Source organism: Calidris pugnax, unplaced genomic scaffold (genome assembly GCF_001431845.1).
Source record: "Calidris pugnax isolate Ruff unplaced genomic scaffold, ASM143184v1 scaffold188, whole genome shotgun sequence".
Classification (NCBI taxonomy): Eukaryota; Metazoa; Chordata; class Aves; order Charadriiformes; family Scolopacidae; genus Calidris; species Calidris pugnax.
This window is the reverse complement of record NW_015091257.1, coordinates 16,302,984-16,315,104: the sequence shown is the minus strand read 5'-3', so window position 1 is coordinate 16,315,104 and position 12,121 is coordinate 16,302,984. Positions and strand designations below refer to the sequence as shown.

General features: G+C 39.9%; 1 protein-coding gene across 1 annotated transcript in view; it reads left to right on the top strand.

Annotated features, from left to right (window-relative positions):
* Positions 1–12,121, top strand: part of LOC106898755 (oligophrenin-1-like) — a 259,480-nt gene that overhangs the window by 29,084 nt on the left and 218,275 nt on the right. Inside the window, exon 2 of the mRNA XM_014960186.1 lies at positions 10,333–10,499. The gene's annotated coding sequence lies outside the window, so the exon portion shown is untranslated. The remainder of the gene's footprint in view (positions 1–10,332; positions 10,500–12,121) is intronic.

The following is a 12,121-nucleotide window of genomic DNA, read 5'->3' as shown; positions in this document are numbered from 1 at the left end:
GTACTGATTAGTCTTTTATATTCTCCTACATATAGGTCTCTATTGTTTGGAATTGGAGGAATAGAGAATGTTGTCTTCACTGAAATGAGGTTTTTAATCATGTGTCTGTGAAAAAATTACTTTTTCTGTGAATTGAGACTTTTTAATTTATTGTGTGTAAAAATGCAGCTTCCCCTTGCTGACGCTGTCTGTGCGATAATACTATTACAGTGCTGCCACCGTCCTGTTCTGAATACTCCGGGGAAATTGTGACATACTTGTTCAGAAGCCTGTGGGACTTGCAAATCTGTTTTGTGTTTTGCTATGTTTTGTTTGTGTGTTTCCTCATTTTAAATTTATGCTGAAGGTGGGATGCAAACCAAACTCTGTATCCAAACCAGCAGGACACTTTTTTTTCTAGCCCAAGCACCCTCATCCGGTGGGGCTCTGAGACTTTTGGTCAGCTCTAATCCAGACATCTTTGAAGCGTGGGTCAAAAATCTGCATTGTGGTATTGCTACCTCCTTTGACACATTAAAGCATAGTTTTCAAGGTAGCCTAGATGTATATAATTTCTCATTTCTGACTGTCCCCTTGGCATTGCAGAACAGCCTTTTATCTACTTTTGCTTTAAACCCTCCAACATGTAATTTATTTGTATTTTCTATTCCAGTTACGCAGGTGTGTATCTATCTACTAGTTTGGGTCCAAGTTGTTTGCTTCCTGGAATGGTTTCCTTTTGCTTTTTCCAGGGTTTCCTACAGAAGCAGAAGACTGGAAAACCTTCTAATCCAGAAAATCTGTAGGATTTTAATGAAAGGTCTTCAACAGAATGAGCTTTTGGGCCACTTTCCAACATTGTGAAAAAAATTTCTACTTTGGTCTTTCATACAGTCTCCTATTTAACCTCTGGCTACTTTCCTCCCCACTTCTCCCCTGAAAAGCTGGGTTAATTTGTGTCTTAATACTTTTGAGTGAATTTCCAAGTCACAGAAGTCTTGCTGAAAGAACCTATTTTTTAATTTTAAATCCTTGGCTTGGCATTGCCAGATTACCATATGGAACAAGTTCTAATAACCAGCCAAGATATAAATAAATTCAGCGAGAACATTAAGAGCAAAAAACCAAAGAAATCCCTAATCTTCCAAACAGCCTGTCAGGCACCACTTCATTCCAATGGGGAAAAGAAAAGCAGCTAGAGAGAACAAATGTCTGCCATTCAGATGACAGCTTTCAAAGTTAAATATGTGAGATGGACTCTAATAGAAGGTATTTCCCCTCCACGTTTCTGGAATTGTACCCTGTGCTCTCTTACCCTGGCTGTCCCACTGTTTGTAGGACTGACTGTGCAAGAGTTTAAGCAGCACTTTGAAAATTCAACCTACTTGTTGGGTGGCATCGCTTGTGTTTTCTGTGCACTGGGCTGTGATTCCTCATTTCATACATCACTGACAAGCTGCAGTGGCTCCAGAAAGCCACATCATCTCATAACCAAGCATGCATGCGTATAGCGACAAATTTTCCTTTGATGTTCAAAATTTTAGGAACATGGAATTTGTATGGTTATGTATACAGATGTTTGTTTATTTTTTACTACCATTCTGGAGCTGAAGACAGATTAATCCTTGATGATACAGTCCAGTGACTAGCCTGTGTTATCTGTGTGTAATATGCACGGATTTTGTTTGAAGTTGGCAGAATTAGAGCTGGAAAGCCATCCTTGATTTTAAACCAAAACTGTAGACTTCTGCTACATCTTGACCCAATTCTAGCTCTATTGTTTGAAGGTCTGCGTGAGCTGGCTCTATCTGTGCTACAGCAGTAACATGGTGAAAGGCTTTTCTTGTGCTCTTTTGAGCTGAAAGCAAGGATTACCCTGACTCTTCTGAGAATTTGTATGTGCGACATTCTGCAGCAGAATTACACCATCCTAAAAGACCTCTGAATGATCACTATTATGAAGCAGTTAAAAGCCAGTTTGTGATTAATAGTGGTAGATAAGTTGCAGGGTCAGGCTCACCTGCTCTCTAGTGAGGCTGCTGCCAATGATTCTGTGGAAATGGTGAAGGCTGCCAAAAAATAACGCATGAATGAACAGTTCAGAGGCCCAGCAGATCTGTGGAGTTCATAGCGAAGCATCGCTTTCTGTCCAGATGGTAGCGAGTTCAAAGTAGCCGGTTCCCATTTCCACACATCATGGCACACATCCCAAAGTGTTCAGGACTCTGGTGCTTCCAACAGGGCTTTTGTTAGAGTAAGTGTTTGTAATTTTCATCATTTCTGGAAAAAAATACCTGTATTGCTGGAAAGAAATCTAGCTGAAAGCAGGGCTCTATTTTTCTCCCCCCACTAGGCTAATACAAAGCTGCTGGTGCTGCATCTTCCTCTGAGTGGCCTCAGCACAACATCCTTGGAAATAAGAATGACTCATCTTGATGGGGGTCTTCCTGTTGGGATATTGGAAATAAACACAGTTTCTGCAGGGGACTTAGAGTACAGTAATTTGGATGATGAAACTTGAGGCATTGCTCGGCGAGGAGAGGCTGCAATCAGGAAGCTGTCAGAGAAGCCCTGGGGGAAGAGACGAGCAGAGTAATAAGATATGTCCAGAATGTTTTGCCGTTAACTTAAAATATTGTGGAAATAGAATATTGGCTCTCAGTTAAATCACACAGAGACTTGGAAAAGGACTTTGAGAAACACGCAGGCATTGTGCAGGATTGCTGCAACAACGACGCCAAACGCTGCAGCTTTGTGAAGGTCCCTGACAGCCCTGCAGCAGGAAGCACCCTGCAAAGCTCATTCTACCCTCTGTGTGTGTGTACAATAGCTGTGTGCTTCAGGTCTGCTTTAGAGCAGAGTAAACAGCAGGACTGCTCTCAACAGCCAGTCCTGACTTCTTGCATTAAAACCTCATCTCCTCCCTTCTTTTGCCCTGGCTCCGTTGGGACAGAAGTGAATCCTTATGAATTTCCTTATGGAAATATGTTTGTATATATCAGGTAGCATGTGTGGGGCAGATCCGTGCTCATATAATGGTCATTTATTATTTATTTAGGGGTTTTAATCAGTCCGTTTAGAGCTGCTGCTCATATGAACTACTGAACATTCAGGATCCTTCGATGAAAGACTGATACCAGATTTTTTTTTCCACACACACTTTTCTGCTTTTGGTTGTTTTTTGTTTTTGGTTTTGTTTTTATTTTTGGTTTTGGTGGGTTTTCTTTGGTTTGGTTGTTTGTTTCTTTGAGTTTTTTTTTTGTTTTTCTTTCTCTTTTTCCTACCCAGAACTATTGGTAGTTTAGGAAAACTATGACTTCTCAAGGAAACGTTTTTGATGATGGCTAGAGCGGTAGGCTACATGAAGCTCTCCTCTGCTCAGCTTGATGCCTTGTCCTGCTGGTTTGTCTTTCTTTCAGTTTTTGGAGCAACTCCTGTTCCCCACTTTCCCGTGTCTCCTTCTCCACAGGCTCTGAGCTGCCTGGGTAGGGACAGAGTGTGTAGGACAGTACAGATGACAGTAGGCTATTCTGCATCATGAGAACAAGCTCTCAAACTTGATCTTATGGGGAAAATCTTTGCAGAAGATGCAAGTATTTAACTGTATGGTGGTTTTTTTTTCCAGCATAGGAACATAAAATCCTGGAATGCTTTCTTGACTTCTGCAAGCTGATTTCTGATGTTGAACCATAAAAGAAATGGCATGATTCACACTCTGGGAAAATATTTCCTGTCTACATCGTAAAAGCACGCTCCCAAATCATGGCACTAGGCCTGCTGAATGCGTGCAATAGCTGGAAGATTGTTATGTAAAATCAAATCGGGTTTTTTATAACACTCTTGGTCAATGACTACTGGTCTTCTTGTCCCATAATGATGTGCTAGAAGAAACTCGTGGCAGATGTATGTCATGGGAGTGCTGCTGTTTCCCAGCAGGATGCCTGTGTTCAGCCTGTTGTTCTATCTTGTCGCCAGGCAGTACTTGGAGGAGTTGACCAGTGTCAAGGGGAGTGAAAATCTGGAAGTTAAGAGAAAATGCTTAAGCTTCATGATTTATAAAACCAATTTACAAGTTAGTGATGATTCTGAAACAAACTTGTGCTGTAATGGTAGGACCTCGTCTGTCTTGGGGGAAGAGGAGTGCTGTGATGCAGTAAAACCCACAAAAATCAAGCTGAATTTCCAGTGTGCTGTATGGCAGGATGCAAGGGCTGCTTGTGCTGTTAATATATGCACAACATAATGAGTACTATTACTATCATTAATAATTTTCATTATAATTAACGTAGCTACAGTATGAGCCTATTGAAAAATAAGAGTTAAATAAAGAAAAGAATAGGGATTACATTGTCATTGTATCTTAAGAAAGCCCAGTGCCACTGAATTTTATCTGTCTCACAACAGAAATAACCATGTCAGCCAGCAAGTGCAGTTATATGGTCACAAAGTTAAATACTGCTCTATGCTTATATACTCATCACAGAATAACAGAATGACAGGAAACTCAGACTTAACTCAAAAAAGTTTCACAACTTGACAAGTAAAAGATGCAAATGATGCTTCATAGTCCCCCAATAATTTATTTAGGTAAGATTTTATGTATTTTTTAACTCGTGTAAATACATGAGAATACATGTCTCACTCAAAGATCTGTTTAGTTTGTGTCTAAAAATGAGATTCTTGCTTTTTGTAAATGATCCTGCATCACACTGTTATTAATATTGCATTATTACCGCACAAGTTGGATGTTATAATGTGGCATTATTTGTGAAGTCTTGTTTTTTAAATACTTCATAGGTGCTTCTTTTTGAAATCTACCTCACCATAATTTATGTTTTAGACATTCAGCATTCTCTTACAGCATGGAATTCAAATTTGCATTCATCAGAAATTCTGAAGAGAAAACCTTTGTAACAATGCAATTTCATATCACGTCTTTATTGATTGCGGGGATGAATTTTTTCATGGAAAAATCTTTGAGAGCTTGTATAACACAAGCTTCCTTTCTCTCTGGCATAATTAATTTTATGGCAAGATGCGAAAGATGCATTTGATTCAGTGTCCTCAGAAATACTGCATTTTATGTTTTTGCATGCTGAGAAAGACCTAAAACCCACCAAAACTTCATATTAAATATACTCCCAAGAAAATGAAAATTTTACCAGTGATGTTCCATCCTAGTTCAAAGGCAAGATGTCAGTTTAACTTCTTTTAGAGCAGTATTGAGAATTTGTTGTATTTTAGGTCACCTTTTAAAGCAGGAACATTTTTGGTCATCTTCATCAAAGAGGGGAAAAGAGAAATAGTGTCGTAGTACAGGATAACATATTACTTCTCTCAGGTATAGATATTGTATAGGCCATTAAGAGAAAACACTGCACATGAAAAACAAATGGATTTGAAGAATGGAAAGGAGCACAAGAGGAACATTGTATCTCTGAGTCCCTTCCAACTCATTCATCTAGTGAAACTTTGAGATCAGTAGCACATTGGATAATTGGTATGGGCAAGTGAAGGACATCTCTGTGCCTACATCTTTCTGATTCTCTCAAAGTATTGCATCCCAGGAGGGCTAGGAGAACAACAAAGGAAGGCGTTAAAATAACCAGGTTTTTATATAAAATACTCATTTTACAAATGAGGACTTAAATTCCTCTATTTTTATTGAAGTGACATGTAGCAGAGGATCTGATTTGAGATCTCTTGAACTAAATCTTGAAATACCTTATCTCCAGGCACCATGGGCTGTGTCTGCCCAGTAAGTTTGCAGACGAAAAGGAGCACAAGAGGAACATTGTATCTCTGAGTCCCTTCCAACTCATTCATCTAGTGAAACTTTGAGATCAGTAGCACATTGGATAATTGGTATGGGCAAGTGAAGGACATCTCTGTGCCTACATCTTTCTGATTCTCTCAAAGTATTGCATCCCAGGAGGGCTAGGAGAACAACAAAGGAAGGCGTTAAAATAACCAGGTTTTTATATAAAATACTCATTTTACAAATGAGGACTTAAATTCCTCTATTTTTATTGAAGTGACATGTAGCAGAGGATCTGATTTGAGATCTCTTGAACTAAATCTTGAAATACCTTATCTCCAGGCACCATGGGCTGTGTCTGCCCAGTAAGTTTGCAGACGACACCAAGTTAGTGTCGACTTGCTTGAGGGCAGAAAGGCTTTGCAGAGGGATCTGGACAGTCTGGATCAATGGGCAGAGGCCAACTGTATGATGTTCATCAAGGCCAAGAGTCAGGTCCTGCATTTGGGTCACAAAAACCCCATGCAACACTACAGGCTTGGGGAAGAGTGGCTGGAGAGCTGCCCAGCAGAAAAGGACCTGGGGGTGTGGGTGAAATGCAGCTGCCCAGCAGAAAAGGACCTGGGGATGTGGGTGAACTGCTGGCAGAATATGAGCCCGCAGTGTGCCCAGGTGGCCAAGAAGGCCAACAGCATCCTGGTCTGTATCAGGAACAGTGTGGTGAGTAGGACTGGGGAAGTGATCGTCCCCCTGTATCACTCTCTACAACTACCTGAAAGGAGGTTGTAGTGAGGTAGTGAGGTGGGGGGTCAGTCTACCTAGTAACAAGTGATAGAACAAGAGGAAATGGCCTCAAGTTTCACCAGAGGAGGTTTAGATGGGATATTAGGACCAGTTTTTACACTGAAAGGGTTATCAAGCATTGGGAGAAGCCACCCAGGGAAGTGGTGGAATCTCCATCCCTGGAGGTATTTAAAAGACGAGGAGACGTGTTGCTTAGCAATATGGTTTAGTGATGGTTTTTATCTGTTAGGTTGATGGTTGGACTAGATGATCTTAAAGGTCCCTTTCAACCTAGACAATTCTATGATTCTATGGATTGCTTTGTTTTTACAATATAAGTCACTGAAAAGAAGAAGCAGCATAGAACCTTTGGGATCTCATGCTGTGAGCACCATTTACACATTGTGCCCATTTCATTAGTATGATGCTGGACAGGCTGTAAGCAGAAATAAGTGTTGTGTTACCTGCATTTGTATTTTTTAAGTTGTTCTTAGGTTGTGTTTTTTTTTTCCCAGATCCTAATGACAATATGTAATGTAGTTACTAATGTCTACAGACAAATGAAGACATTACAAGAGCAGTAACAGTTATTGAGATCAGCAAGTATCTAATATGTAGTTCCTAAGCAACAGATTGGGCATAACTATTATTGTTTGCCAAAATCAAATGAGAAATAGGAAAGTCTCTGCATTAACTAAGGAGAAATTGGTAAGGATAGTAACAAGGAACAGATGCTTATACTGTCGTTCCTATTGAAACTGGTCATAATACTCCTGATCTGTCTCTGACAGAGGAGAAATTGGCCTCTTGGTTGCTCTATCTAGTGAACATAAAGGTGGATGTGATTTGTCTGTTGTGCAAATGTAGCCACAATGGAAAACAGGAAGTTACTTTATATACCTTGACCCTTATATAAAAAATGAAAAGACCATTTAAATATTCTTGTGTGTGTGCGTGTGTAAGACTTTCATGGTAACAACTGTAAGAATAATAAAAGCGAAATACATTTTCAGCAACATTCATATGGTATCACCAGCTTGAGTGCAGTACCCCTGAATTGCATTAGTGTCATGATCCAAACACTGAAGTGTTCACTCACGTTTTTCCAGTCCTATCTCTAAGTTCTACAGAAAGAAGGGAAGAAGCTACTAAAATATTGGAAAGAGAAAAAGCTGCTAGTTTTGAAAAAGAAGAAAAGTTATTTGCAAAATTGTAACTTTCCATTAGAGATTTTTAAAATAAATCAAATTGATCGGGAGTTCTAGATACATGAAGGTTTGAAGTGAAACACTGCCAATAGTCTTGTACAGTACTCAGAAAAGTTTCTTGAGTGAAAAAGTTTGCCACAACTTTTTTTCAATTTTCCCTCAAACTCTCAGTGTTTCCAAACTAAGCCTAATGGAAGGAGGAAGAGGAAAAAGACAAGAACAGGACTTCTGAAAATTTCTGCTGTGTTTTTTGAGAGTCCTCAGACTGGGTGGGATTCATTTTGGCAAACTTTACTACAGCCTGGAGGTGCCTACCTCTAAGCTATTCTAGGTTCCCTGTGTGATCTGCAGAGAAAAGTAGGCTCTTTTAAGGCGTGACTCATGTCATCTATTTGTAACACCTGCTCTCAGATAAGATGTCCATATAGGAGCCAAGGGTGTCTGGCTCAGATCTATACGTCTACACTTGGTCAGATGAATCTTACCCAGTATGTCTATGCTCCAGACTGCCAAGAAACAAGATAAATTTAGCTGCATAGAGCTCAGTGCTGTCACAGCAGAGTTTCTGAAAGCTAGCTCAGGTATTTCTGACTCTACAATGTAGTTTTCCATAAGACAGTGTCCACCTGAGATGCCAGAGTACCTCATGGTACTCACAGCTCAGGTGTTTCAGGCCCTTCTTTTCCATGGCTGCCATCCCTAACTGGGCATTTTGTGCTACATAACCATCAGGCAGTCAGGAGACACTGGAAACCACCCTGTGTCCCATGTGAGACTAAGGAAACCAGGGGATACTTATATATGTATAGTGAAGAAATATCCAGTAGGAGTTAGGGGATGATAGGACTTCTGTACTGGGAAACTGCTGCTGTGGTCTGAGTCCTCTTGTGGTGCTGATGTTTTAAACGCCTCTGAAATCCTTCCAGCAGAGTCAGAGATCTGGACATGCTGCCTGTCAGTAGAACCGAAGAAGCTCAATCTTTTCATTTTGCCAAAGAGAAGGTTAGCACATTACTTTATCGTGGTTTAAGAGTTGCTACACAGCGACATTTCTGATACGGGATGACAATTTAATCTAGTGAATGAAAGTGTGATGCTACTCAATCTCTACAGTAAAACCAGATTAATTCAGGCTACAAAAAGGAGCATATTTTTTTACAGCAAGGCTAAATAACTGCTGGAATAACTTTATCTAAGAGTTTTATGGATTCTTCTTTTCCTTGAAAATCCTTTTTAATCTAGATATGATACAGCACAATGAACTCTTATTGCTTTAATGAAGGAATTAAACAGTGAAATGTTATGGTCTGTGAAGTGAGACTCTGATATCCCTTCCGGCCTAAAAAGCTGTTTAATGGGCCAAACACAGCATCAGATCCCAATGTGTCTGAGTCCTGTGAAATCTGCATTTCAGAAAGGGCTGCTCAACCTTTCCAATTTCCAATGCAATCACTGTCAATCACCTGGTCCTATCTTCCTCACATTCTGTTCCTTTAACATGGTTTTTGATCTGAAACTGTGCTCTGTGAACTAGCTTTCTGTGAGCTGGACTCGTTATATAGAAATGTAGATAAGGGAGCTGTAGAAGCAGAGTGTGCTGGAGCTGAAGGTCGTGACTGTGAGGTATGTCACTGGAAAGTTCTAAGTCCTAGACTTCGGTTTGAGGTATTTTACTTTTACTACTAATACTCTGCTGGATTTTTTTCACCATTACGAACCAGAATACCTTTGGTAGACCAAATATAAATCTCCCATTTAATTTTGACAGAAGAAAGTGAATACCTCTTTTACAGGTTCCTGTATTAGCAATCTAAGCTGTCTTCGCTTCTCATAGTGGAAGAAATTTGAATTCTTGCTTTGCACCACTCTCTAGGGGATGCTCTGTTGATAGCTAAAATTATTGTAGGATATGAATCTTTGCCAAAAGTTTGTTATTAAATGATAGGTACATCTCCCTCCTCCTCCCCCCCCCTTCCCAAAGCTTACCTTTGTATCTTCAATGCCAGTGCTAACGAGAATTTGTCTCTCTTTCCCTCTCCTTGCTCAGATTTTATCAAGGCTGAGCAAGATCTTGGCCACACCAGAATTTCTCATCCCATCAGCTAAATATGTTTATCCTTTGAATATTTTTGGCTCAGGCAAAACTACAATGTTTCTGTTAAAAAGCATAGGATTGCAATTCCATATGGTCTGCTTTGTTTTGTAGATGTTCTCATTGGGGGTGTGTTCCCCTCCCTTCTCCGGTCAAAGCATGCAGGGCTCACAGCTGAGATGAACTGCAAAAGATTCCTGTAATGTGTTCCCCTACATTTACCAAGAGGCTAAAAAATGGAATACATCTTGGAAGATGTATTGCAGCACAGCCCCTAGAGACACGTGGAAGCACTGATCATATGAACTAGTTTCTGAAACTGAAATTTATTTTAGAGTGGAAACATCTTTTGGTTTTTGCACAATTGGATTTTTTACTCTGTAATTAAATAAAAGCAGCTTCAAAGAAAGCAGAAGCAGCTTAAAGAAATGATGCATTTTATAGAGGAAAAAAAACCTGTCATAGTTAAGATTTAAATTTTTTCACTGATCCTATCCATTTCTTTTTGACAGAATGGCGATATCAGTCATCCAATGCTGTAGCAGCACTCTGATCTGCAAGACTGAGAGATTTTGAAAAGCATCTCATCTAGAAATCAGACCTTTTGCATAAAGGCTTTCAGATGACACTTCATCCTACAGCTGTGTCTTCAGGAAGGAGCTTCTGCATGGGAATGAAGGTACTCCTCTTCCCCTTCCCTTTCCCTTTCTCTTTCCTCTTTCCTTCCAGGCCCACTCACTCTGTGTGTTCTTGGTTGTCTTGGTCTGGTGCAGTCTATCATACCTCCTGGCTGCTTGAGGGCAAGCCAAGGTTTCAGTTCACTTCCTGCTTGCTTCTACTCAGGAGCAAGGCAGCAGATAAATTCTTAACTAAGGTCCTTTTCTTATAGTTTCTGTTCCTAGGGGTCCTCTTTTTCCTTGCCAAAATGTCTTTTGATCTATCTCTCCCAGCCAAAATTCATGAAATGTGCATGACCCCTCACAACGCTCTCACTCATTGCTGTCAGCTTTGAAAAAAACAGTGATGCTCATAACTGAAATCTGCTGTGATATTGCTGTGGTATGAATAAACACTAGAGCTTGGGCTTTGGAGTGGTTTTCTAGTAGAAAAGGGCTTACATTTCTACACTTCATTAGTATAATATTGCCAAGTCATACAAAATGATGATGTGTAATTGAGAATAAAATTAGGAGATGTCATGTGTCCCTTTTATAATCATATATAGGAATTTCATAGGGCATACGCATGAAGCAAGAGGATAGAGTTAAAGGCACTGTGATAAGAAAGCAGTTAAACTTCTCAGAGTCTGTAGGTTTTAAACTCTTGAATTAAACATGTACGGTACATTTTACACTGTACTAAAAAAAGTGTAATGGCCACACATTAGCTTTGGAGAGTGATGCAAATTGCACCATTAAATGTCATCTTTGCATTTAGGTTTGTAACTATTTGTTGTTATATCAAAACATAACTGCATTTTGCTCTTGCTTGCTTTAGAGAACCAGTTTGGATTTAGGAGAGGAACTTCGCTCGTCTGTTTAGTGTGCATATTATTAGCAAACATTGTTAGGCTAGTAACATGGGAGTCATCTACCCTAAGTTTGATGTCTAAGCCTAAGTCAGTCCCCTTAGGCTCCATTTGCAGGCAATGAAGTGAATAGACAACTCCAGAAGGTGATGCCTCTCGTGCTAAGTCAGCTCAGATAAGGGAGATTAATTGCTCTTTACAGGTGCTTTTTTTTTTTTTTTCCCAGTTATCAGCTAGAAAAAAGGACTGGGCTAGGCTTAGATCTTTCTTTGTTTCTTTATTTGTCGTTGTTTGGCACCTCAGGTAAAGAGGATAAACCCGTATTTTGTCACGGATCAATGGAACAGCTTTCAGGTCACGTTAATTTTCATAAGATAAGGTTTATTTGTATCACTGAAACTCTTTGTAGTAATATGCTTGTTTTGCAAAAGAAGTATTTCAGGGAAGGGAAAGAAAAGGATCAAAACCTTCAAGTGACCTAATGTGGGGTTTCCTGTTTTGTTTGGATATCCCTTACAGCAGCAGTAGCAACCCTGTAGATACAGAAGAGGGTCCAGTGGGTCATCAAGATGCTCAGGGGCTGAAAGCACCTCAACTACAGTGAGAGGCTGAGGGTATCAGTGAAGAAGTTGAAGGGCAGGTATAAGTATATAGTAGCGTATACCTATTTAAAGAACAGTTATAGAGATGACAGTGCCTAAAGTCTTCTTGGTGGAGACAGGTAATATGGCAAGGGATAAATGGCCACACTGAGGCTTGGAGGGCTCAGACTA